The sequence below is a fragment of the Nuphar pumila genome, chromosome 1 (assembly GCF_984573655.1).
Source record: "Nuphar pumila chromosome 1, dmNupPumi1.hap1.1, whole genome shotgun sequence".
Classification (NCBI taxonomy): domain Eukaryota; kingdom Viridiplantae; phylum Streptophyta; class Magnoliopsida; order Nymphaeales; family Nymphaeaceae; genus Nuphar; species Nuphar pumila.
In genome coordinates, this window is record NC_143249.1 from 161455261 (window position 1) to 161474589 (window position 19329).

Here is a 19329-nt window from a genome sequence, read left to right on the forward strand (position 1 = left end):
CTTCCCGCAACACACCGTATCTGATCCATCGAGGTCTTCTGCTTCCCTTTCAACCTCGCCTTGCGCGCCGCAGCGCCGGCACCCGACACGAGCCGCGGCGTGCGACAAACGCAGCAGTTCCGGGTCGCCGGACCGTAACTTGGCACGCCGATGTCGGAATTCGGCGATTTTCGTGGCCACGGAAAGCTCGTTCCGCTGGCTACGACGTGGCGAACAGACGAAGTCGGTTCGGGACCGTTTCGGATGCCGTTTAAGCTCGTTTCGGGCATTTTTCGGGGCCGTTTCTATGACGGCTAGTCGGTTCGTGCGTTGCGGCCCCCACGGCTCCCGCTTGAGGCATAAGAGCATTTTTTCGCGCAACATGTAACGGGTGCGATCATACCAGCACTAAAGCACCGGATCCCATCAGAACTCCGAAGTTAATCGTGCTTGGGTGAGAGTAGTACTGGGATGGGTGACCTCCTGGGAAGTCCTCGTGTTGCACTCTTTTTTTGCCTTCGGCGCTTTTTTGTCGTCGGCACCAACCTTCGACCTTCTTTTCACTTCCCGCAACACACCGTATCTGATCCATCGAGGTCTTCTGCTTCCCTTTCACCCTCGCCTTGCGCGCCGCAGCGCCGGCACCCGACACGAGCCGCGGCGTGCGACAAACGCAGCAGTTCCGGGTCGCCGGACCGTAACTTGGCACGCCGATGTCGGAATTCGGCGATTTTCGTGGCCACGGAAAGCTCGTTCCGCTGGCTACGACGTGGCGAACAGACGAAGTCGGTTCGGGACCGTTTCGGATGCCGTTTAAGCTCGTTTCGGGCGTTTTTCGGGGTCGTTTCTATGACGGCTAGTCGGTTCGTGCGTTGCGGCCCCCACGGCTCCCGCGTGAGGCATAAGAGCATTTTTTCGCGCAACATGTAACGGGTGCGATCATACCAGCACTAAAGCACCGGATCCCATCATAACTCCGAAGTTAAGCGTGCTCGGGCGAGAGTAGTACTGGGATGGGTGACCTCCTGGGAAGTCCTCGTGTTGCACTCTTTTTTTGCCTTCGGCGCTTTTTTGTCGTCGGCACCAACCTTCGACCTTCTTTTCACTTCCCGCAACACACCGTATCTGATCCATCGAGGTCTTCTGCTTCCCTTTCAACCTCGCCTTGCGCGCCGCAGCGCCGGCACCCGACACGAGCCGCGGCGTGCGACAAACGCAGCAGTTCCGGGTCGCCGGACCGTAACTTGGCACGCCGATGTCGGAATTCGGCGATTTTCGTGGCCACGGAAAGCTCGTTCCGCTGGCTACGACGTGGCGAACAGACAAAGTCGGTTCGGGACCGTTTCGGATGCCGTTTAAGCTCGTTTCGGGCATTTTTCGGGGCCGTTTCTATGACGGCTAGTCGGTTCGTGCGTTGCGGCCCCCACGGCTCCCGCGTGAGGAATAAGAGCATTTTTTCGCGCAACATGTAACGGGTGCGATCATACCAGCACTAAAGCACCGGATCCCATCAGAACTCCGAAGTTAATCGTGCTTGGGTGAGAGTAGTACTGGGATGGGTGACCTCCTGGGAAGTCCTCGTGTTGCACTCTTTTTTTGCCTTCGGCGCTTTTTTGTCGTCGGCACCAACCTTCGACCTTCTTTTCACTTCCCGCAACACACCGTATCTGATCCATCGAGGTCTTCTGCTTCCCTTTCACCCTCGCCTTGCGCGCCGCAGCGCCGGCACCCGACACGAGCCGCGGCGTGCGACAAACGCAGCAGTTCCGGGTCGCCGGACCGTAACTTGGCACGCCGATGTCGGAATTCGGCGATTTTCGTGGCCACGGAAAGCTCGTTCCGCTGGCTACGACGTGGCGAACAGACGAAGTCGGTTCGGGACCGTTTCGGATGCCGTTTAAGCTCGTTTCGGGCGTTTTTCGGGGTCGTTTCTATGACGGCTAGTCGGTTCGTGCGTTGCGGCCCCCACGGCTCCCGCGTGAGGCATAAGAGCATTTTTTCGCGCAACATGTAACGGGTGCGATCATACCAGCACTAAAGCACCGGATCCCATCAGAACTCCGAAGTTAATCGTGCTTGGGTGAGAGTAGTACTGGGATGGGTGACCTCCTGGGAAGTCCTCGTGTTGCACTCTTTTTTTGCCTTCGGCGCTTTTTTGTCGTCGGCACCAACCTTCGACCTTCTTTTCACTTCCCGCAACACACCGTATCTGATCCATCGAGGTCTTCTGCTTCCCTTTCACCCTCGCCTTGCGCGCCGCAGCGCCGGCACCCGACACGAGCCGCGGCGTGCGACAAACGCAGCAGTTCCGGGTCGCCGGACCGTAACTTGGCACGCCGATGTCGGAATTCGGCGATTTTCGTGGCCACGGAAAGCTCGTTCCGCTGGCTACGACGTGGCGAACAGACGAAGTCGGTTCGGGACCGTTTCGGATGCCGTTTAAGCTCGTTTCGGGCGTTTTTCGGGGCCGTTTCTATGACGGCTAGTCGGTTCGTGCGTTGCGGCCCCCACGGCTCCCGCGTGAGGCATAAGAGCATTTTTTCGCGCAACATGTAACGGGTGCGATCATACCAGCACTAAAGCACCGGATCCCATCATAACTCCGAAGTTAAGCGTGCTTGGGCGAGAGTAGTACTGGGATGGGTGACCTCCTGGGAAGTCCTCGTGTTGCACTCTTTTTTTGCCTTCGGCGCTTTTTTGTCGTCGGCACCAACCTTCGACCTTCTTTTCACTTCCCGCAACACACCGTATCTGATCCATCGAGGTCTTCTGCTTCCCTTTCAACCTCGCCTTGCGCGCCGCAGCGCCGGCACCCGACACGAGCCGCGGCGTGCGACAAACGCAGCAGTTCCGGGTCGCCGGACCGTAACTTGGCACGCCGATGTCGGAATTCGGCGATTTTCGTGGCCACGGAAAGCTCGTTCCGCTGGCTACGACGTGGCGAACAGACGAAGTCGGTTCGGGACCGTTTCGGATGCCGTTTAAGCTCGTTTCGGGCGTTTTTCGGGGCCGTTTCTATGACGGCTAGTCGGTTCGTGCGTTGCGGCCCCCACGGCTCCCGCGTGAGGCATAAGAGCATTTTTTCGCGCAACATGTAACGGGTGCGATCATACCAGCACTAAAGCACCGGATCCCATCAGAACTTCAAAGTTAAGCGTGATTGGGCGAGAGTAGTACTGGGATGGGTGACCTCCTGGGAAGTCCTCGTGTTGCACTCTCTTTTTGCCTTCGGCGCTTTTTTATCGTCGGCACCAACCTCCGACCTTCTTTTCACTTCCCGCAACACATCGTATCTGATCCATCGAGGTCTTCTGCTTCCCTTTCACCCTCGCCGTGCGCGCCGCAGCGCCGGCACCCGACACGAGCCGCGGCGTGCGACAAACGCAGCAGTTCCGGGTCGCCGGACCGTAACTTGGCACGCCGATGTCGGAATTCGGCGATTTTCGTGGCCACGGAAAGCTCGTTCCGCTGGCTACGACGTGGCGAACAGACGAAGTCGGTTCGGGACCGTTTCGGATGCCGTTTAAGCTCGTTTCGGGCGTTTTTCAGGGCCGTTTCTATGACGGCTAGTCGGTTCGTGCGTTGCGGCCCCCACGGCTCCCGCGTGAGGCATAAGAGCATTTTTTCGCGCAACATGTAACGGGTGCGATCATACCAGCACTAAAGCACCGGATCCCATCAGAACTCCGAAGTTAAGCGTGCTTGGGCGAGAGTAGTACTTGGATGGGTGACCTCCTGGGAAGTCCTCGTGTCGCTCTCTTTTTGCCTTCGGCGCTTTTTTGTCGTCGGCACCAACCTTCGACCTTCTTTTCACTTCCCGCAACACATCGTATCTGATCCATCGAGGTCTTCTGCTTCCCTTTCACCCTCGCCTTGCGCGCCGCAGCGCCGGCACCCGACATGAGCCGCGGCGTGCGACAAACGCAGCAGTTCCGGGTCGCCGGACCGTAACTTGGCACGCCGATGTCGGAATTCGGCGATTTTCGTGGCCACGGAAAGCTCGTTCCGCTGGCTACGACGTGGCGAACAGACGAAGTCGGTTCGGGACCGTTTCGGATGCCGTTTAAGCTCGTTTCGGGCGTTTTTCGGGGCCGTTTCTATGACGGCTAGTCGGTTCGTGCGTTGCGGCCCCCACGGCTCCCGCGTGAGGCATAAGAGCATTTTTTCGCGCAACATGTAACGGGTGCGATCATACCAGCACTAAAGCACCGGATCCCATCAGAACTCCGAAGTTAAGCGTGCTTGGGCAAGAGTAGTACTGGGATGGGTGACCTCCTGGGAAGTCCTCGTGTTGCACTCTTTTTTTGCCTTCGGCGCTTTTTTGTCGTCGGCACCAACCTTCGACCTTCTTTTCACTTCCCGCAACACACCGTATCTGATCCATCGAGGTCTTCTGCTTCCCTTTCAACCTCGCCTTGCGCGCCGCAGCGCCGGCACCCGACACGAGCCGCGGCGTGCGACAAACGCAGCAGTTCCGGGTCGCCGGACCGTAACTTGGCACGCCGATGTCGGAATTCGGCGATTTTCGTGGCCACGGAAAGCTCGTTCCGCTGGCTACGACGTGGCGAACAGACGAAGTCGGTTCGGGACCGTTTCGGATGCCGTTTAAGCTCGTTTCGGGCATTTTTCGGGGCCGTTTCTATGACGGCTAGTCGGTTCGTGCGTTGCGGCCCCCACGGCTCCCGCTTGAGGCATAAGAGCATTTTTTCGCGCAACATGTAACGGGTGCGATCATACCAGCACTAAAGCACCGGATCCCATCAGAACTCCGAAGTTAATCGTGCTTGGGTGAGAGTAGTACTGGGATGGGTGACCTCCTGGGAAGTCCTCGTGTTGCACTCTTTTTTTGCCTTCGGCGCTTTTTTGTCGTCGGCACCAACCTTCGACCTTCTTTTCACTTCCCGCAACACACCGTATCTGATCCATCGAGGTCTTCTGCTTCCCTTTCACCCTCGCCTTGCGCGCCGCAGCGCCGGCACCCGACACGAGCCGCGGCGTGCGACAAACGCAGCAGTTCCGGGTCGCCGGACCGTAACTTGGCACGCCGATGTCGGAATTCGGCGATTTTCGTGGCCACGGAAAGCTCGTTCCGCTGGCTACGACGTGGCGAACAGACGAAGTCGGTTCGGGACCGTTTCGGATGCCGTTTAAGCTCGTTTCGGGCGTTTTTCGGGGTCGTTTCTATGACGGCTAGTCGGTTCGTGCGTTGCGGCCCCCACGGCTCCCGCGTGAGGCATAAGAGCATTTTTTCGCGCAACATGTAACGGGTGCGATCATACCAGCACTAAAGCACCGGATCCCATCATAACTCCGAAGTTAAGCGTGCTCGGGCGAGAGTAGTACTGGGATGGGTGACCTCCTGGGAAGTCCTCGTGTTGCACTCTTTTTTTGCCTTCGGCGCTTTTTTGTCGTCGGCACCAACCTTCGACCTTCTTTTCACTTCCCGCAACACACCGTATCTGATCCATCGAGGTCTTCTGCTTCCCTTTCAACCTCGCCTTGCGCGCCGCAGCGCCGGCACCCGACACGAGCCGCGGCGTGCGACAAACGCAGCAGTTCCGGGTCGCCGGACCGTAACTTGGCACGCCGATGTCGGAATTCGGCGATTTTCGTGGCCACGGAAAGCTCGTTCCGCTGGCTACGACGTGGCGAACAGACGAAGTCGGTTCGGGACCGTTTCGGATGCCGTTTAAGCTCGTTTCGGGCATTTTTCGGGGCCGTTTCTATGACGGCTAGTCGGTTCGTGCGTTGCGGCCCCCACGGCTCCCGCGTGAGGAATAAGAGCATTTTTTCGCGCAACATGTAACGGGTGCGATCATACCAGCACTAAAGCACCGGATCCCATCAGAACTCCGAAGTTAAGCGTGCTTGGGCGAGAGTAGTACTGGGATGGGTGACCTCCTGGGAAGTCCTCGTGTTGCACTCTTTTTTTGCCTTCGGCGCTTTTTTGTCGTCGGCACCAACCTTCGACCTTCTTTTCACTTCCCGCAACACACCGTATCTGATCCATCGAGGTCTTCTGCTTCCCTTTCAACCTCGCCTTGCGCGCCGCAGCGCCGGCACCCGACACGAGCCGCGGCGTGCGACAAACGCAGCAGTTCCGGGTCGCCGGACCGTAACTTGGCACGCCGATGTCGGAATTCGGCGATTTTCGTGGCCACGGAAAGCTCGTTCCGCTGGCTACGACGTGGCGAACAGACGAAGTCGGTTCGGGACCGTTTCGGATGCCGTTTAAGCTCGTTTCGGGCATTTTTCGGGGCCGTTTCTATGACGGCTAGTCGGTTCGTGCGTTGCGGCCCCCACGGCTCCCGCGTGAGGAATAAGAGCATTTTTTCGCGCAACATGTAACGGGTGCGATCATACCAGCACTAAAGCACCGGATCCCATCAGAACTCCGAAGTTAATCGTGCTTGGGTGAGAGTAGTACTGGGATGGGTGACCTCCTGGGAAGTCCTCGTGTTGCACTCTTTTTTTGCCTTCGGCGCTTTTTTGTCGTCGGCACCAACCTTCGACCTTCTTTTCACTTCCCGCAACACACCGTATCTGATCCATCGAGGTCTTCTGCTTCCCTTTCACCCTCGCCTTGCGCGCCGCAGCGCCGGCACCCGACACGAGCCGCGGCGTGCGACAAACGCAGCAGTTCCGGGTCGCCGGACCGTAACTTGGCACGCCGATGTCGGAATTCGGCGATTTTCGTGGCCACGGAAAGCTCGTTCCGCTGGCTACGACGTGGCGAACAGACGAAGTCGGTTCGGGACCGTTTCGGATGCCGTTTAAGCTCGTTTCGGGCGTTTTTCGCGGTCGTTTCTATGACGGCTAGTCGATTCGTGCGTTGCGGCCCCCACGGCTCCCGCGTGAGGCATAAGAGCATTTTTTCGCGCAACATGTAACGGGTGCGATCATACCAGCACTAAAGCACCGGATCCCATCATAACTCCGAAGTTAAGCGTGCTTGGGCGAGAGTAGTACTGGGATGGGTGACCTCCTGGGAAGTCCTCGTGTTGCACTCTTTTTTTGCCTTCGGCGCTTTTTTGTCGTCGGCACCAACCTTCGACCTTCTTTTCACTTCCCGCAACACACCGTATCTGATCCATCGAGGTCTTCTGCTTCCCTTTCAACCTCGCCTTGCGCGCCGCAGCGCCGGCACCCGACACGAGCCGCGGCGTGCGACAAACGCAGCAGTTCCGGGTCGCCGGACCGTAACTTGGCACGCCGATGTCGGAATTCGGCGATTTTCGTGGCCACGGAAAGCTCGTTCCGCTGGCTACGACGTGGCGAACAGACGAAGTCGGTTCGGGACCGTTTCGGATGCCGTTTAAGCTCGTTTCGGGCGTTTTTCGGGGCCGTTTCTATGACGGCTAGTCGGTTCGTGCGTTGCGGCCCCCACGGCTCCCGCGTGAGGCATAAGAGCATTTTTTCGCGCAACATGTAACGGGTGCGATCATACCAGCACTAAAGCACCGGATCCCATCAGAACTTCAAAGTTAAGCGTGATTGGGCGAGAGTAGTACTGGGATGGGTGACCTCCTGGGAAGTCCTCGTGTTGCACTCTTTTTTTGCCTTCGGCGCTTTTTTGTCGTCGGCACCAACCTTCGACCTTCTTTTCACTTCCCGCAACACACCGTATCTGATCCATCGAGGTCTTCTGCTTCCCTTTCAACCTCGCCTTGCGCGCCGCAGCGCCGGCACCCGACACGAGCCGCGGCGTGCGACAAACGCAGCAGTTCCGGGTCGCCGGACCGTAACTTGGCACGCCGATGTCGGAATTCGGCGATTTTCGTGGCCACGGAAAGCTCGTTCCGCTGGCTACGACGTGGCGAACAGACGAAGTCGGTTCGGGACCGTTTCGGATGCCGTTTAAGCTCGTTTCGGGCATTTTTCGGGGCCGTTTCTATGACGGCTAGTCGGTTCGTGCGTTGCGGCCCCCACGGCTCCCGCGTGAGGCATAAGAGCATTTTTTCGCGCAACATGTAACGGGTGCGATCATACCAGCACTAAAGCACCGGATCCCATCATAACTCCGAAGTTAAGCGTGCTCGGGCGAGAGTAGTACTGGGATGGGTGACCTCCTGGGAAGTCCTCGTGTTGCACTCTTTTTTTGCCTTCGGCGCTTTTTTGTCGTCGGCACCAACCTTCGACCTTCTTTTCACTTCCCGCAACACACCGTATCTGATCCATCGAGGTCTTCTGCTTCCCTTTCAACCTCGCCTTGCGCGCCGCAGCGCCGGCACCCGACACGAGCCGCGGCGTGCGACAAACGCAGCAGTTCCGGGTCGCCGGACCGTAACTTGGCACGCCGATGTCGGAATTCGGCGATTTTCGTGGCCACGGAAAGCTCGTTCCGCTGGCTACGACGTGGCGAACAGACGAAGTCGGTTCGGGACCGTTTCGGATGCCGTTTAAGCTCGTTTCGGGCATTTTTCGGGGCCGTTTCTATGACGGCTAGTCGGTTCGTGCGTTGCGGCCCCCACGGCTCCCGCGTGAGGCATAAGAGCATTTTTTCGCGCAACATGTAACGGGTGCGATCATACCAGCACTAAAGCACCGGATCCCATCAGAACTCCGAAGTTAATCGTGCTTGGGTGAGAGTAGTACTGGGATGGGTGACCTCCTGGGAAGTCCTCGTGTTGCACTCTTTTTTTGCCTTCGGCGCTTTTTTGTCGTCGGCACCAACCTTCGACCTTCTTTTCACTTCCCGCAACACACCGTATCTGATCCATCGAGGTCTTCTGCTTCCCTTTCACCCTCGCCTTGCGCGCCGCAGCGCCGGCACCCGACACGAGCCGCGGCGTGCGACAAACGCAGCAGTTCCGGGTCGCCGGACCGTAACTTGGCACGCCGATGTCGGAATTCGGCGATTTTCGTGGCCACGGAAAGCTCGTTCCGCTGGCTACGACGTGGCGAACAGACGAAGTCGGTTCGGGACCGTTTCGGATGCCGTTTAAGCTCGTTTCGGGCGTTTTTCGGGGTCGTTTCTATGACGGCTAGTCGGTTCGTGCGTTGCGGCCCCCACGGCTCCCGCGTGAGGCATAAGAGCATTTTTTCGCGCAACATGTAACGGGTGCGATCATACCAGCACTAAAGCACCGGATCCCATCATAACTCCGAAGTTAAGCGTGCTTGGGCGAGAGTAGTACTGGGATGGGTGACCTCCTGGGAAGTCCTCGTGTTGCACTCTTTTTTTGCCTTCGGCGCTTTTTTGTCGTCGGCACCAACCTTCGACCTTCTTTTCACTTCCCGCAACACACCGTATCTGATCCATCGAGGTCTTCTGCTTCCCTTTCAACCTCGCCTTGCGCGCCGCAGCGCCGGCACCCGACACGAGCCGCGGCGTGCGACAAACGCAGCAGTTCCGGGTCGCCGGACCGTAACTTGGCACGCCGATGTCGGAATTCGGCGATTTTCGTGGCCACGGAAAGCTCGTTCCGCTGGCTACGACGTGGCGAACAGACGAAGTCGGTTCGGGACCGTTTCGGATGCCGTTTAAGCTCGTTTCGGGCATTTTTCGGGGCCGTTTCTATGACGGCTAGTCGGTTCGTGCGTTGCGGCCCCCACGGCTCCCGCGTGAGGAATAAGAGCATTTTTTCGCGCAACATGTAACGGGTGCGATCATACCAGCACTAAAGCACCGGATCCCATCAGAACTCCGAAGTTAATCGTGCTTGGGTGAGAGTAGTACTGGGATGGGTGACCTCCTGGGAAGTCCTCGTGTTGCACTCTTTTTTTGCCTTCGGCGCTTTTTTGTCGTCGGCACCAACCTTCGACCTTCTTTTCACTTCCCGCAACACACCGTATCTGATCCATCGAGGTCTTCTGCTTCCCTTTCACCCTCGCCTTGCGCGCCGCAGCGCCGGCACCCGACACGAGCCGCGGCGTGCGACAAACGCAGCAGTTCCGGGTCGCCGGACCGTAACTTGGCACGCCGATGTCGGAATTCGGCGATTTTCGTGGCCACGGAAAGCTCGTTCCGCTGGCTACGACGTGGCGAACAGACGAAGTCGGTTCGGGACCGTTTCGGATGCCGTTTAAGCTCGTTTCGGGCATTTTTCGGGGCCGTTTCTATGACGGCTAGTCGGTTCGTGCGTTGCGGCCCCCACGGCTCCCGCGTGAGGAATAAGAGCATTTTTTCGCGCAACATGTAACGGGTGCGATCATACCAGCACTAAAGCACCGGATCCCATCAGAACTCCGAAGTTAAGCGTGCTTGGGCGAGAGTAGTACTGGGATGGGTGACCTCCTGGGAAGTCCTCGTGTTGCACTCTTTTTTTGCCTTCGGCGCTTTTTTGTCGTCGGCACCAACCTTCGACCTTCTTTTCACTTCCCGCAACACACCGTATCTGATCCATCGAGGTCTTCTGCTTCCCTTTCAACCTCGCCTTGCGCGCCGCAGCGCCGGCACCCGACACGAGCCGCGGCGTGCGACAAACGCAGCAGTTCCGGGTCGCCGGACCGTAACTTGGCACGCCGATGTCGGAATTCGGCGATTTTCGTGGCCACGGAAAGCTCGTTCCGCTGGCTACGACGTGGCGAACAGACGAAGTCGGTTCGGGACCGTTTCGGATGCCGTTTAAGCTCGTTTCGGGCATTTTTCGGGGCCGTTTCTATGACGGCTAGTCGGTTCGTGCGTTGCGGCCCCCACGGCTCCCGCGTGAGGAATAAGAGCATTTTTTCGCGCAACATGTAACGGGTGCGATCATACCAGCACTAAAGCACCGGATCCCATCAGAACTCCGAAGTTAATCGTGCTTGGGTGAGAGTAGTACTGGGATGGGTGACCTCCTGGGAAGTCCTCGTGTTGCACTCTTTTTTTGCCTTCGGCGCTTTTTTGTCGTCGGCACCAACCTTCGACCTTCTTTTCACTTCCCGCAACACACCGTATCTGATCCATCGAGGTCTTCTGCTTCCCTTTCACCCTCGCCTTGCGCGCCGCAGCGCCGGCACCCGACACGAGCCGCGGCGTGCGACAAACGCAGCAGTTCCGGGTCGCCGGACCGTAACTTGGCACGCCGATGTCGGAATTCGGCGATTTTCGTGGCCACGGAAAGCTCGTTCCGCTGGCTACGACGTGGCGAACAGACGAAGTCGGTTCGGGACCGTTTCGGATGCCGTTTAAGCTCGTTTCGGGCGTTTTTCGCGGTCGTTTCTATGACGGCTAGTCGATTCGTGCGTTGCGGCCCCCACGGCTCCCGCGTGAGGCATAAGAGCATTTTTTCGCGCAACATGTAACGGGTGCGATCATACCAGCACTAAAGCACCGGATCCCATCATAACTCCGAAGTTAAGCGTGCTTGGGCGAGAGTAGTACTGGGATGGGTGACCTCCTGGGAAGTCCTCGTGTTGCACTCTTTTTTTGCCTTCGGCGCTTTTTTGTCGTCGGCACCAACCTTCGACCTTCTTTTCACTTCCCGCAACACACCGTATCTGATCCATCGAGGTCTTCTGCTTCCCTTTCAACCTCGCCTTGCGCGCCGCAGCGCCGGCACCCGACACGAGCCGCGGCGTGCGACAAACGCAGCAGTTCCGGGTCGCCGGACCGTAACTTGGCACGCCGATGTCGGAATTCGGCGATTTTCGTGGCCACGGAAAGCTCGTTCCGCTGGCTACGACGTGGCGAACAGACGAAGTCGGTTCGGGACCGTTTCGGATGCCGTTTAAGCTCGTTTCGGGCGTTTTTCGGGGCCGTTTCTATGACGGCTAGTCGGTTCGTGCGTTGCGGCCCCCACGGCTCCCGCGTGAGGCATAAGAGCATTTTTTCGCGCAACATGTAACGGGTGCGATCATACCAGCACTAAAGCACCGGATCCCATCAGAACTTCAAAGTTAAGCGTGATTGGGCGAGAGTAGTACTGGGATGGGTGACCTCCTGGGAAGTCCTCGTGTTGCACTCTTTTTTTGCCTTCGGCGCTTTTTTGTCGTCGGCACCAACCTTCGACCTTCTTTTCACTTCCCGCAACACACCGTATCTGATCCATCGAGGTCTTCTGCTTCCCTTTCAACCTCGCCTTGCGCGCCGCAGCGCCGGCACCCGACACGAGCCGCGGCGTGCGACAAACGCAGCAGTTCCGGGTCGCCGGACCGTAACTTGGCACGCCGATGTCGGAATTCGGCGATTTTCGTGGCCACGGAAAGCTCGTTCCGCTGGCTACGACGTGGCGAACAGACGAAGTCGGTTCGGGACCGTTTCGGATGCCGTTTAAGCTCGTTTCGGGCATTTTTCGGGGCCGTTTCTATGACGGCTAGTCGGTTCGTGCGTTGCGGCCCCCACGGCTCCCGCGTGAGGCATAAGAGCATTTTTTCGCGCAACATGTAACGGGTGCGATCATACCAGCACTAAAGCACCGGATCCCATCATAACTCCGAAGTTAAGCGTGCTCGGGCGAGAGTAGTACTGGGATGGGTGACCTCCTGGGAAGTCCTCGTGTTGCACTCTTTTTTTGCCTTCGGCGCTTTTTTGTCGTCGGCACCAACCTTCGACCTTCTTTTCACTTCCCGCAACACACCGTATCTGATCCATCGAGGTCTTCTGCTTCCCTTTCAACCTCGCCTTGCGCGCCGCAGCGCCGGCACCCGACACGAGCCGCGGCGTGCGACAAACGCAGCAGTTCCGGGTCGCCGGACCGTAACTTGGCACGCCGATGTCGGAATTCGGCGATTTTCGTGGCCACGGAAAGCTCGTTCCGCTGGCTACGACGTGGCGAACAGACGAAGTCGGTTCGGGACCGTTTCGGATGCCGTTTAAGCTCGTTTCGGGCATTTTTCGGGGCCGTTTCTATGACGGCTAGTCGGTTCGTGCGTTGCGGCCCCCACGGCTCCCGCGTGAGGCATAAGAGCATTTTTTCGCGCAACATGTAACGGGTGCGATCATACCAGCACTAAAGCACCGGATCCCATCAGAACTCCGAAGTTAATCGTGCTTGGGTGAGAGTAGTACTGGGATGGGTGACCTCCTGGGAAGTCCTCGTGTTGCACTCTTTTTTTGCCTTCGGCGCTTTTTTGTCGTCGGCACCAACCTTCGACCTTCTTTTCACTTCCCGCAACACACCGTATCTGATCCATCGAGGTCTTCTGCTTCCCTTTCACCCTCGCCTTGCGCGCCGCAGCGCCGGCACCCGACACGAGCCGCGGCGTGCGACAAACGCAGCAGTTCCGGGTCGCCGGACCGTAACTTGGCACGCCGATGTCGGAATTCGGCGATTTTCGTGGCCACGGAAAGCTCGTTCCGCTGGCTACGACGTGGCGAACAGACGAAGTCGGTTCGGGACCGTTTCGGATGCCGTTTAAGCTCGTTTCGGGCGTTTTTCGGGGTCGTTTCTATGACGGCTAGTCGGTTCGTGCGTTGCGGCCCCCACGGCTCCCGCGTGAGGCATAAGAGCATTTTTTCGCGCAACATGTAACGGGTGCGATCATACCAGCACTAAAGCACCGGATCCCATCATAACTCCGAAGTTAAGCGTGCTTGGGCGAGAGTAGTACTGGGATGGGTGACCTCCTGGGAAGTCCTCGTGTTGCACTCTTTTTTTGCCTTCGGCGCTTTTTTGTCGTCGGCACCAACCTTCGACCTTCTTTTCACTTCCCGCAACACACCGTATCTGATCCATCGAGGTCTTCTGCTTCCCTTTCAACCTCGCCTTGCGCGCCGCAGCGCCGGCACCCGACACGAGCCGCGGCGTGCGACAAACGCAGCAGTTCCGGGTCGCCGGACCGTAACTTGGCACGCCGATGTCGGAATTCGGCGATTTTCGTGGCCACGGAAAGCTCGTTCCGCTGGCTACGACGTGGCGAACAGACGAAGTCGGTTCGGGACCGTTTCGGATGCCGTTTAAGCTCGTTTCGGGCATTTTTCGGGGCCGTTTCTATGACGGCTAGTCGGTTCGTGCGTTGCGGCCCCCACGGCTCCCGCGTGAGGAATAAGAGCATTTTTTCGCGCAACATGTAACGGGTGCGATCATACCAGCACTAAAGCACCGGATCCCATCAGAACTCCGAAGTTAATCGTGCTTGGGTGAGAGTAGTACTGGGATGGGTGACCTCCTGGGAAGTCCTCGTGTTGCACTCTTTTTTTGCCTTCGGCGCTTTTTTGTCGTCGGCACCAACCTTCGACCTTCTTTTCACTTCCCGCAACACACCGTATCTGATCCATCGAGGTCTTCTGCTTCCCTTTCACCCTCGCCTTGCGCGCCGCAGCGCCGGCACCCGACACGAGCCGCGGCGTGCGACAAACGCAGCAGTTCCGGGTCGCCGGACCGTAACTTGGCACGCCGATGTCGGAATTCGGCGATTTTCGTGGCCACGGAAAGCTCGTTCCGCTGGCTACGACGTGGCGAACAGACGAAGTCGGTTCGGGACCGTTTCGGATGCCGTTTAAGCTCGTTTCGGGCGTTTTTCGCGGTCGTTTCTATGACGGCTAGTCGATTCGTGCGTTGCGGCCCCCACGGCTCCCGCGTGAGGCATAAGAGCATTTTTTCGCGCAACATGTAACGGGTGCGATCATACCAGCACTAAAGCACCGGATCCCATCATAACTCCGAAGTTAAGCGTGCTTGGGCGAGAGTAGTACTGGGATGGGTGACCTTTTGGGAAGTCCTCGTGTTGCACTCTTTTTTTGCCTTCGGCGCTTTTTTGTCGTCGGCACCAACCTTCGACCTTCTTTTCACTTCCCGCAACACACCGTATCTGATCCATCGAGGTCTTCTGCTTCCCTTTCAACCTCGCCTTGCGCGCCGCAGCGCCGGCACCCGACACGAGCCGCGGCGTGCGACAAACGCAGCAGTTCCGGGTCGCCGGACCGTAACTTGGCACGCCGATGTCGGAATTCGGCGATTTTCGTGGCCACGGAAAGCTCGTTCCGCTGGCTACGACGTGGCGAACAGACGAAGTCGGTTCGGGACCGTTTCGGATGCCGTTTAAGCTCGTTTCGGGCGTTTTTCGGGGCCGTTTCTATGACGGCTAGTCGGTTCGTGCGTTGCGGCCCCCACGGCTCCCGCGTGAGGCATAAGAGCATTTTTTCGCGCAACATGTAACGGGTGCGATCATACCAGCACTAAAGCACCGGATCCCATCAGAACTCCGAAGTTAAGCGTGCTTGGGCGAGAGTAGTACTGGGATGGGTGACCTCCTGGGAAGTCCTCGTGTTGCACTCTTTTTTTGCCTTCGGCGCTTTTTTGTCGTCGGCACCAACCTTCGACCTTCTTTTCACTTCCCGCAACACACCGTATCTGATCCATCGAGGTCTTCTGCTTCCCTTTCAACCTCGCCTTGCGCGCCGCAGCGCCGGCACCCGACACGAGCCGCGGCGTGCGACAAACGCAGCAGTTCCGGGTCGCCGGACCGTAACTTGGCACGCCGATGTCGGAATTCGGCGATTTTCGTGGCCACGGAAAGCTCGTTCCGCTGGCTACGACGTGGCGAACAGACGAAGTCGGTTCGGGACCGTTTCGGATGCCGTTTAAGCTCGTTTCGGGCATTTTTCGGGGCCGTTTCTATGACGGCTAGTCGGTTCGTGCGTTGCGGCCCCCACGGCTCCCGCGTGAGGAATAAGAGCATTTTTTCGCGCAACATGTAACGGGTGCGATCATACCAGCACTAAAGCACCGGATCCCATCAGAACTCCGAAGTTAATCGTGCTTGGGTGAGAGTAGTACTGGGATGGGTGACCTCCTGGGAAGTCCTCGTGTTGCACTCTTTTTTTGCCTTCGGCGCTTTTTTGTCGTCGGCACCAACCTTCGACCTTCTTTTCACTTCCCGCAACACACCGTATCTGATCCATCGAGGTCTTCTGCTTCCCTTTCACCCTCGCCTTGCGCGCCGCAGCGCCGGCACCCGACACGAGCCGCGGCGTGCGACAAACGCAGCAGTTCCGGGTCGCCGGACCGTAACTTGGCACGCCGATGTCGGAATTCGGCGATTTTCGTGGCCACGGAAAGCTCGTTCCGCTGGCTACGACGTGGCGAACAGACGAAGTCGGTTCGGGACCGTTTCGGATGCCGTTTAAGCTCGTTTCGGGCGTTTTTCGCGGTCGTTTCTATGACGGCTAGTCGATTCGTGCGTTGCGGCCCCCACGGCTCCCGCGTGAGGCATAAGAGCATTTTTTCGCGCAACATGTAACGGGTGCGATCATACCAGCACTAAAGCACCGGATCCCATCATAACTCCGAAGTTAAGCGTGCTTGGGCGAGAGTAGTACTGGGATGGGTGACCTCCTGGGAAGTCCTCGTGTTGCACTCTTTTTTTGCCTTCGGCGCTTTTTTGTCGTCGGCACCAACCTTCGACCTTCTTTTCACTTCCCGCAACACACCGTATCTGATCCATCGAGGTCTTCTGCTTCCCTTTCAACCTCGCCTTGCGCGCCGCAGCGCCGGCACCCGACACGAGCCGCGGCGTGCGACAAACGCAGCAGTTCCGGGTCGCCGGACCGTAACTTGGCACGCCGATGTCGGAATTCGGCGATTTTCGTGGCCACGGAAAGCTCGTTCCGCTGGCTACGACGTGGCGAACAGACGAAGTCGGTTCGGGACCGTTTCGGATGCCGTTTAAGCTCGTTTCGGGCGTTTTTCGGGGCCGTTTCTATGACGGCTAGTCGGTTCGTGCGTTGCGGCCCCCACGGCTCCCGCGTGAGGCATAAGAGCATTTTTTCGCGCAACATGTAACGGGTGCGATCATACCAGCACTAAAGCACCGGATCCCATCAGAACTTCAAAGTTAAGCGTGATTGGGCGAGAGTAGTACTGGGATGGGTGACCTCCTGGGAAGTCCTCGTGTTGCACTCTTTTTTTGCCTTCGGCGCTTTTTTGTCGTCGGCACCAACCTTCGACCTTCTTTTCACTTCCCGCAACACACCGTATCTGATCCATCGAGGTCTTCTGCTTCCCTTTCAACCTCGCCTTGCGCGCCGCAGCGCCGGCACCCGACACGAGCCGCGGCGTGCGACAAACGCAGCAGTTCCGGGTCGCCGGACCGTAACTTGGCACGCCGATGTCGGAATTCGGCGATTTTCGTGGCCACGGAAAGCTCGTTCCGCTGGCTACGACGTGGCGAACAGACGAAGTCGGTTCGGGACCGTTTCGGATGCCGTTTAAGCTCGTTTCGGGCATTTTTCGGGGCCGTTTCTATGACGGCTAGTCGGTTCGTGCGTTGCGGCCCCCACGGCTCCCGCGTGAGGCATAAGAGCATTTTTTCGCGCAACATGTAACGGGTGCGATCATACCAGCACTAAAGCACCGGATCCCATCATAACTCCGAAGTTAAGCGTGCTCGGGCGAGAGTAGTACTGGGATGGGTGACCTCCTGGGAAGTCCTCGTGTTGCACTCTTTTTTTGCCTTCGGCGCTTTTTTGTCGTCGGCACCAACCTTCGACCTTCTTTTCACTTCCCGCAACACACCGTATCTGATCCATCGAGGTCTTCTGCTTCCCTTTCAACCTCGCCTTGCGCGCCGCAGCGCCGGCACCCGACACGAGCCGCGGCGTGCGACAAACGCAGCAGTTCCGGGTCGCCGGACCGTAACTTGGCACGCCGATGTCGGAATTCGGCGATTTTCGTGGCCACGGAAAGCTCGTTCCGCTGGCTACGACGTGGCGAACAGACGAAGTCGGTTCGGGACCGTTTCGGATGCCGTTTAAGCTCGTTTCGGGCATTTTTCGGGGCCGTTTCTATGACGGCTAGTCGGTTCGTGCGTTGCGGCCCCCACGGCTCCCGCGTGAGGCATAAGAGCATTTTTTCGCGCAACATGTAACGGGTGCGATCATACCAGCACTAAAGCACCGGATCCCATCAGAACTCCGAAGTTAATCGTGCTTGGGTGAGAGTAGTACTGGGATGGGTGACCTCCTGGGAAGTCCTCGTGTTGCACTCTTTTTTTGCCTTCGGCGCTTTTTTGTCGTCGGCACCAACCTTCGACCTTCTTTTCACTTCCCGCAACACACCGTATCTGATCCATCGAGGTCTTCTGCTTCCCTTTCACCCTCGCCTTGCGCGCCGCAGCGCCGGCACCCGACACGAGCCGCGGCGTGCGACAAACGCAGCAGTTCCGGGTCGCCGGACCGTAACTTGGCACGCCGATGTCGGAATTCGGCGATTTTCGTGGCCACGGAAAGCTCGTTCCGCTGGCTACGACGTGGCGAACAGACGAAGTCGGTTCGGGACCGTTTCGGATGCCGTTTAAGCTCGTTTCGGGCGTTTTTCGGGGTCGTTTCTATGACGGCTAGTCGGTTCGTGCGTTGCGGCCCCCACGGCTCCCGCGTGAGGCATAAGAGCATTTTTTCGCGCAACATGTAACGGGTGCGATCATACCAGCACTAAAGCACCGGATCCCATCATAACTCCGAAGTTAAGCGTGCTTGGGCGAGAGTAGTACTGGGATGGGTGACCTCCTGGGAAGTCCTCGTGTTGCACTCTTTTTTTGCCTTCGGCGCTTTTTTGTCGTCGGCACCAACCTTCGACCTTCTTTTCACTTCCCGCAACACACCGTATCTGATCCATCGAGGTCTTCTGCTTCCCTTTCAACCTCGCCTTGCGCGCCGCAGCGCCGGCACCCGACACGAGCCGCGGCGTGCGACAAACGCAGCAGTTCCGGGTCGCCGGACCGTAACTTGGCACGCCGATGTCGGAATTCGGCGATTTTCGTGGCCACGGAAAGCTCGTTCCGCTGGCTACGACGTGGCGAACAGACGAAGTCGGTTCGGGACCGTTTCGGATGCCGTTTAAGCTCGTTTCGGGCATTTTTCGGGGCCGTTTCTATGACGGCTAGTCGGTTCGTGCGTTGCGGCCCCCACGGCTCCCGCGTGAGGAATAAGAGCATTTTTTCGCGCAACATGTAACGGGTGCGATCATACCAGCACTAAAGCACCGGATCCCATCAGAACTCCGAAGTTAATCGTGCTTGGGTGAGAGTAGTACTGGGATGGGTGACCTCCTGGGAAGTCCTCGTGTTGCACTCTTTTTTTGCCTTCGGCGCTTTTTTGTCGTCGGCACCAACCTTCGACCTTCTTTTCACTTCCCGCAACACACCGTATCTGATCCATCGAGGTCTTCTGCTTCCCTTTCACCCTCGCCTTGCGCGCCGCAGCGCCGGCACCCGACACGAGCCGCGGCGTGCGACAAACGCAGCAGTTCCGGGTCGCCGGACCGTAACTTGGCACGCCGATGTCGGAATTCGGCGATTTTCGTGGCCACGGAAAGCTCGTTCCGCTGGCTACGACGTGGCGAACAGACGAAGTCGGTTCGGGACCGTTTCGGATGCCGTTTAAGCTCGTTTCGGGCGTTTTTCGCGGTCGTTTCTATGACGGCTAGTCGATTCGTGCGTTGCGGCCCCCACGGCTCCCGCGTGAGGCATAAGAGCATTTTTTCGCGCAAC

At 58.1% G+C, this 19329-nt stretch overlaps 35 non-coding genes across 35 annotated transcripts; all 35 read left to right on the plus strand.

Moving 5' to 3' along the window:
• Positions 1–368: 368 nt before the first annotated feature.
• On the plus strand, positions 369–487 carry LOC149849415 (5S ribosomal RNA). Its single transcript, XR_016433580.1, has one exon. It is a non-coding gene; the product is annotated as a 5S ribosomal RNA (ribosomal RNA).
• A 423-nt stretch (positions 488–910) lies between these two features.
• LOC149849416 (5S ribosomal RNA) lies at positions 911–1029 on the plus strand. The gene has a single exon (XR_016434464.1). It is a non-coding gene; the product is annotated as a 5S ribosomal RNA (ribosomal RNA).
• A 423-nt stretch (positions 1030–1452) lies between these two features.
• LOC149849417 (5S ribosomal RNA) lies at positions 1453–1571 on the plus strand. Its single transcript, XR_016433581.1, has one exon. It is a non-coding gene; the product is annotated as a 5S ribosomal RNA (ribosomal RNA).
• A 423-nt stretch (positions 1572–1994) lies between these two features.
• Positions 1995–2113, plus strand: LOC149849418 (5S ribosomal RNA). Its single transcript, XR_016433584.1, has one exon. It is a non-coding gene; the product is annotated as a 5S ribosomal RNA (ribosomal RNA).
• Positions 2114–2536: 423 nt separating this feature from the next.
• Positions 2537–2655, plus strand: LOC149849419 (5S ribosomal RNA). The gene has a single exon (XR_016434152.1). It is a non-coding gene; the product is annotated as a 5S ribosomal RNA (ribosomal RNA).
• Positions 2656–3078: 423 nt separating this feature from the next.
• Positions 3079–3197, plus strand: LOC149849420 (5S ribosomal RNA). The gene has a single exon (XR_016425949.1). It is a non-coding gene; the product is annotated as a 5S ribosomal RNA (ribosomal RNA).
• Positions 3198–3620: 423 nt separating this feature from the next.
• Positions 3621–3739, plus strand: LOC149849421 (5S ribosomal RNA). Its single transcript, XR_016426826.1, has one exon. It is a non-coding gene; the product is annotated as a 5S ribosomal RNA (ribosomal RNA).
• Positions 3740–4160: 421 nt separating this feature from the next.
• Positions 4161–4279, plus strand: LOC149849422 (5S ribosomal RNA). The gene has a single exon (XR_016427187.1). It is a non-coding gene; the product is annotated as a 5S ribosomal RNA (ribosomal RNA).
• A 423-nt stretch (positions 4280–4702) lies between these two features.
• LOC149849423 (5S ribosomal RNA) lies at positions 4703–4821 on the plus strand. The gene has a single exon (XR_016433585.1). It is a non-coding gene; the product is annotated as a 5S ribosomal RNA (ribosomal RNA).
• A 423-nt stretch (positions 4822–5244) lies between these two features.
• LOC149849424 (5S ribosomal RNA) lies at positions 5245–5363 on the plus strand. The gene has a single exon (XR_016434465.1). It is a non-coding gene; the product is annotated as a 5S ribosomal RNA (ribosomal RNA).
• A 423-nt stretch (positions 5364–5786) lies between these two features.
• Positions 5787–5905, plus strand: LOC149849425 (5S ribosomal RNA). The gene has a single exon (XR_016427039.1). It is a non-coding gene; the product is annotated as a 5S ribosomal RNA (ribosomal RNA).
• A 423-nt stretch (positions 5906–6328) lies between these two features.
• On the plus strand, positions 6329–6447 carry LOC149849426 (5S ribosomal RNA). The gene has a single exon (XR_016433591.1). It is a non-coding gene; the product is annotated as a 5S ribosomal RNA (ribosomal RNA).
• A 423-nt stretch (positions 6448–6870) lies between these two features.
• Positions 6871–6989, plus strand: LOC149849427 (5S ribosomal RNA). Its single transcript, XR_016434154.1, has one exon. It is a non-coding gene; the product is annotated as a 5S ribosomal RNA (ribosomal RNA).
• A 423-nt stretch (positions 6990–7412) lies between these two features.
• Positions 7413–7531, plus strand: LOC149849428 (5S ribosomal RNA). The gene has a single exon (XR_016425951.1). It is a non-coding gene; the product is annotated as a 5S ribosomal RNA (ribosomal RNA).
• A 423-nt stretch (positions 7532–7954) lies between these two features.
• LOC149849429 (5S ribosomal RNA) lies at positions 7955–8073 on the plus strand. Its single transcript, XR_016434467.1, has one exon. It is a non-coding gene; the product is annotated as a 5S ribosomal RNA (ribosomal RNA).
• Positions 8074–8496: 423 nt separating this feature from the next.
• On the plus strand, positions 8497–8615 carry LOC149849430 (5S ribosomal RNA). Its single transcript, XR_016433594.1, has one exon. It is a non-coding gene; the product is annotated as a 5S ribosomal RNA (ribosomal RNA).
• A 423-nt stretch (positions 8616–9038) lies between these two features.
• LOC149849431 (5S ribosomal RNA) lies at positions 9039–9157 on the plus strand. Its single transcript, XR_016434156.1, has one exon. It is a non-coding gene; the product is annotated as a 5S ribosomal RNA (ribosomal RNA).
• Positions 9158–9580: 423 nt separating this feature from the next.
• LOC149849432 (5S ribosomal RNA) lies at positions 9581–9699 on the plus strand. Its single transcript, XR_016433595.1, has one exon. It is a non-coding gene; the product is annotated as a 5S ribosomal RNA (ribosomal RNA).
• A 423-nt stretch (positions 9700–10122) lies between these two features.
• Positions 10123–10241, plus strand: LOC149849433 (5S ribosomal RNA). Its single transcript, XR_016427055.1, has one exon. It is a non-coding gene; the product is annotated as a 5S ribosomal RNA (ribosomal RNA).
• A 423-nt stretch (positions 10242–10664) lies between these two features.
• On the plus strand, positions 10665–10783 carry LOC149849434 (5S ribosomal RNA). Its single transcript, XR_016433598.1, has one exon. It is a non-coding gene; the product is annotated as a 5S ribosomal RNA (ribosomal RNA).
• Positions 10784–11206: 423 nt separating this feature from the next.
• LOC149849435 (5S ribosomal RNA) lies at positions 11207–11325 on the plus strand. Its single transcript, XR_016434157.1, has one exon. It is a non-coding gene; the product is annotated as a 5S ribosomal RNA (ribosomal RNA).
• A 423-nt stretch (positions 11326–11748) lies between these two features.
• LOC149849436 (5S ribosomal RNA) lies at positions 11749–11867 on the plus strand. The gene has a single exon (XR_016425953.1). It is a non-coding gene; the product is annotated as a 5S ribosomal RNA (ribosomal RNA).
• Positions 11868–12290: 423 nt separating this feature from the next.
• Positions 12291–12409, plus strand: LOC149849437 (5S ribosomal RNA). Its single transcript, XR_016434468.1, has one exon. It is a non-coding gene; the product is annotated as a 5S ribosomal RNA (ribosomal RNA).
• Positions 12410–12832: 423 nt separating this feature from the next.
• On the plus strand, positions 12833–12951 carry LOC149849438 (5S ribosomal RNA). Its single transcript, XR_016433600.1, has one exon. It is a non-coding gene; the product is annotated as a 5S ribosomal RNA (ribosomal RNA).
• Positions 12952–13374: 423 nt separating this feature from the next.
• Positions 13375–13493, plus strand: LOC149849439 (5S ribosomal RNA). The gene has a single exon (XR_016434158.1). It is a non-coding gene; the product is annotated as a 5S ribosomal RNA (ribosomal RNA).
• Positions 13494–13916: 423 nt separating this feature from the next.
• LOC149849440 (5S ribosomal RNA) lies at positions 13917–14035 on the plus strand. Its single transcript, XR_016433603.1, has one exon. It is a non-coding gene; the product is annotated as a 5S ribosomal RNA (ribosomal RNA).
• Positions 14036–14458: 423 nt separating this feature from the next.
• Positions 14459–14577, plus strand: LOC149849441 (5S ribosomal RNA). Its single transcript, XR_016436581.1, has one exon. It is a non-coding gene; the product is annotated as a 5S ribosomal RNA (ribosomal RNA).
• Positions 14578–15000: 423 nt separating this feature from the next.
• On the plus strand, positions 15001–15119 carry LOC149849442 (5S ribosomal RNA). The gene has a single exon (XR_016427078.1). It is a non-coding gene; the product is annotated as a 5S ribosomal RNA (ribosomal RNA).
• A 423-nt stretch (positions 15120–15542) lies between these two features.
• Positions 15543–15661, plus strand: LOC149849443 (5S ribosomal RNA). The gene has a single exon (XR_016433605.1). It is a non-coding gene; the product is annotated as a 5S ribosomal RNA (ribosomal RNA).
• Positions 15662–16084: 423 nt separating this feature from the next.
• Positions 16085–16203, plus strand: LOC149849444 (5S ribosomal RNA). The gene has a single exon (XR_016434159.1). It is a non-coding gene; the product is annotated as a 5S ribosomal RNA (ribosomal RNA).
• A 423-nt stretch (positions 16204–16626) lies between these two features.
• Positions 16627–16745, plus strand: LOC149849445 (5S ribosomal RNA). Its single transcript, XR_016425955.1, has one exon. It is a non-coding gene; the product is annotated as a 5S ribosomal RNA (ribosomal RNA).
• A 423-nt stretch (positions 16746–17168) lies between these two features.
• LOC149849446 (5S ribosomal RNA) lies at positions 17169–17287 on the plus strand. Its single transcript, XR_016434469.1, has one exon. It is a non-coding gene; the product is annotated as a 5S ribosomal RNA (ribosomal RNA).
• Positions 17288–17710: 423 nt separating this feature from the next.
• On the plus strand, positions 17711–17829 carry LOC149849447 (5S ribosomal RNA). The gene has a single exon (XR_016433609.1). It is a non-coding gene; the product is annotated as a 5S ribosomal RNA (ribosomal RNA).
• Positions 17830–18252: 423 nt separating this feature from the next.
• On the plus strand, positions 18253–18371 carry LOC149849448 (5S ribosomal RNA). The gene has a single exon (XR_016434161.1). It is a non-coding gene; the product is annotated as a 5S ribosomal RNA (ribosomal RNA).
• A 423-nt stretch (positions 18372–18794) lies between these two features.
• LOC149849449 (5S ribosomal RNA) lies at positions 18795–18913 on the plus strand. Its single transcript, XR_016433612.1, has one exon. It is a non-coding gene; the product is annotated as a 5S ribosomal RNA (ribosomal RNA).
• Positions 18914–19329: the final 416 nt, after the last annotated feature.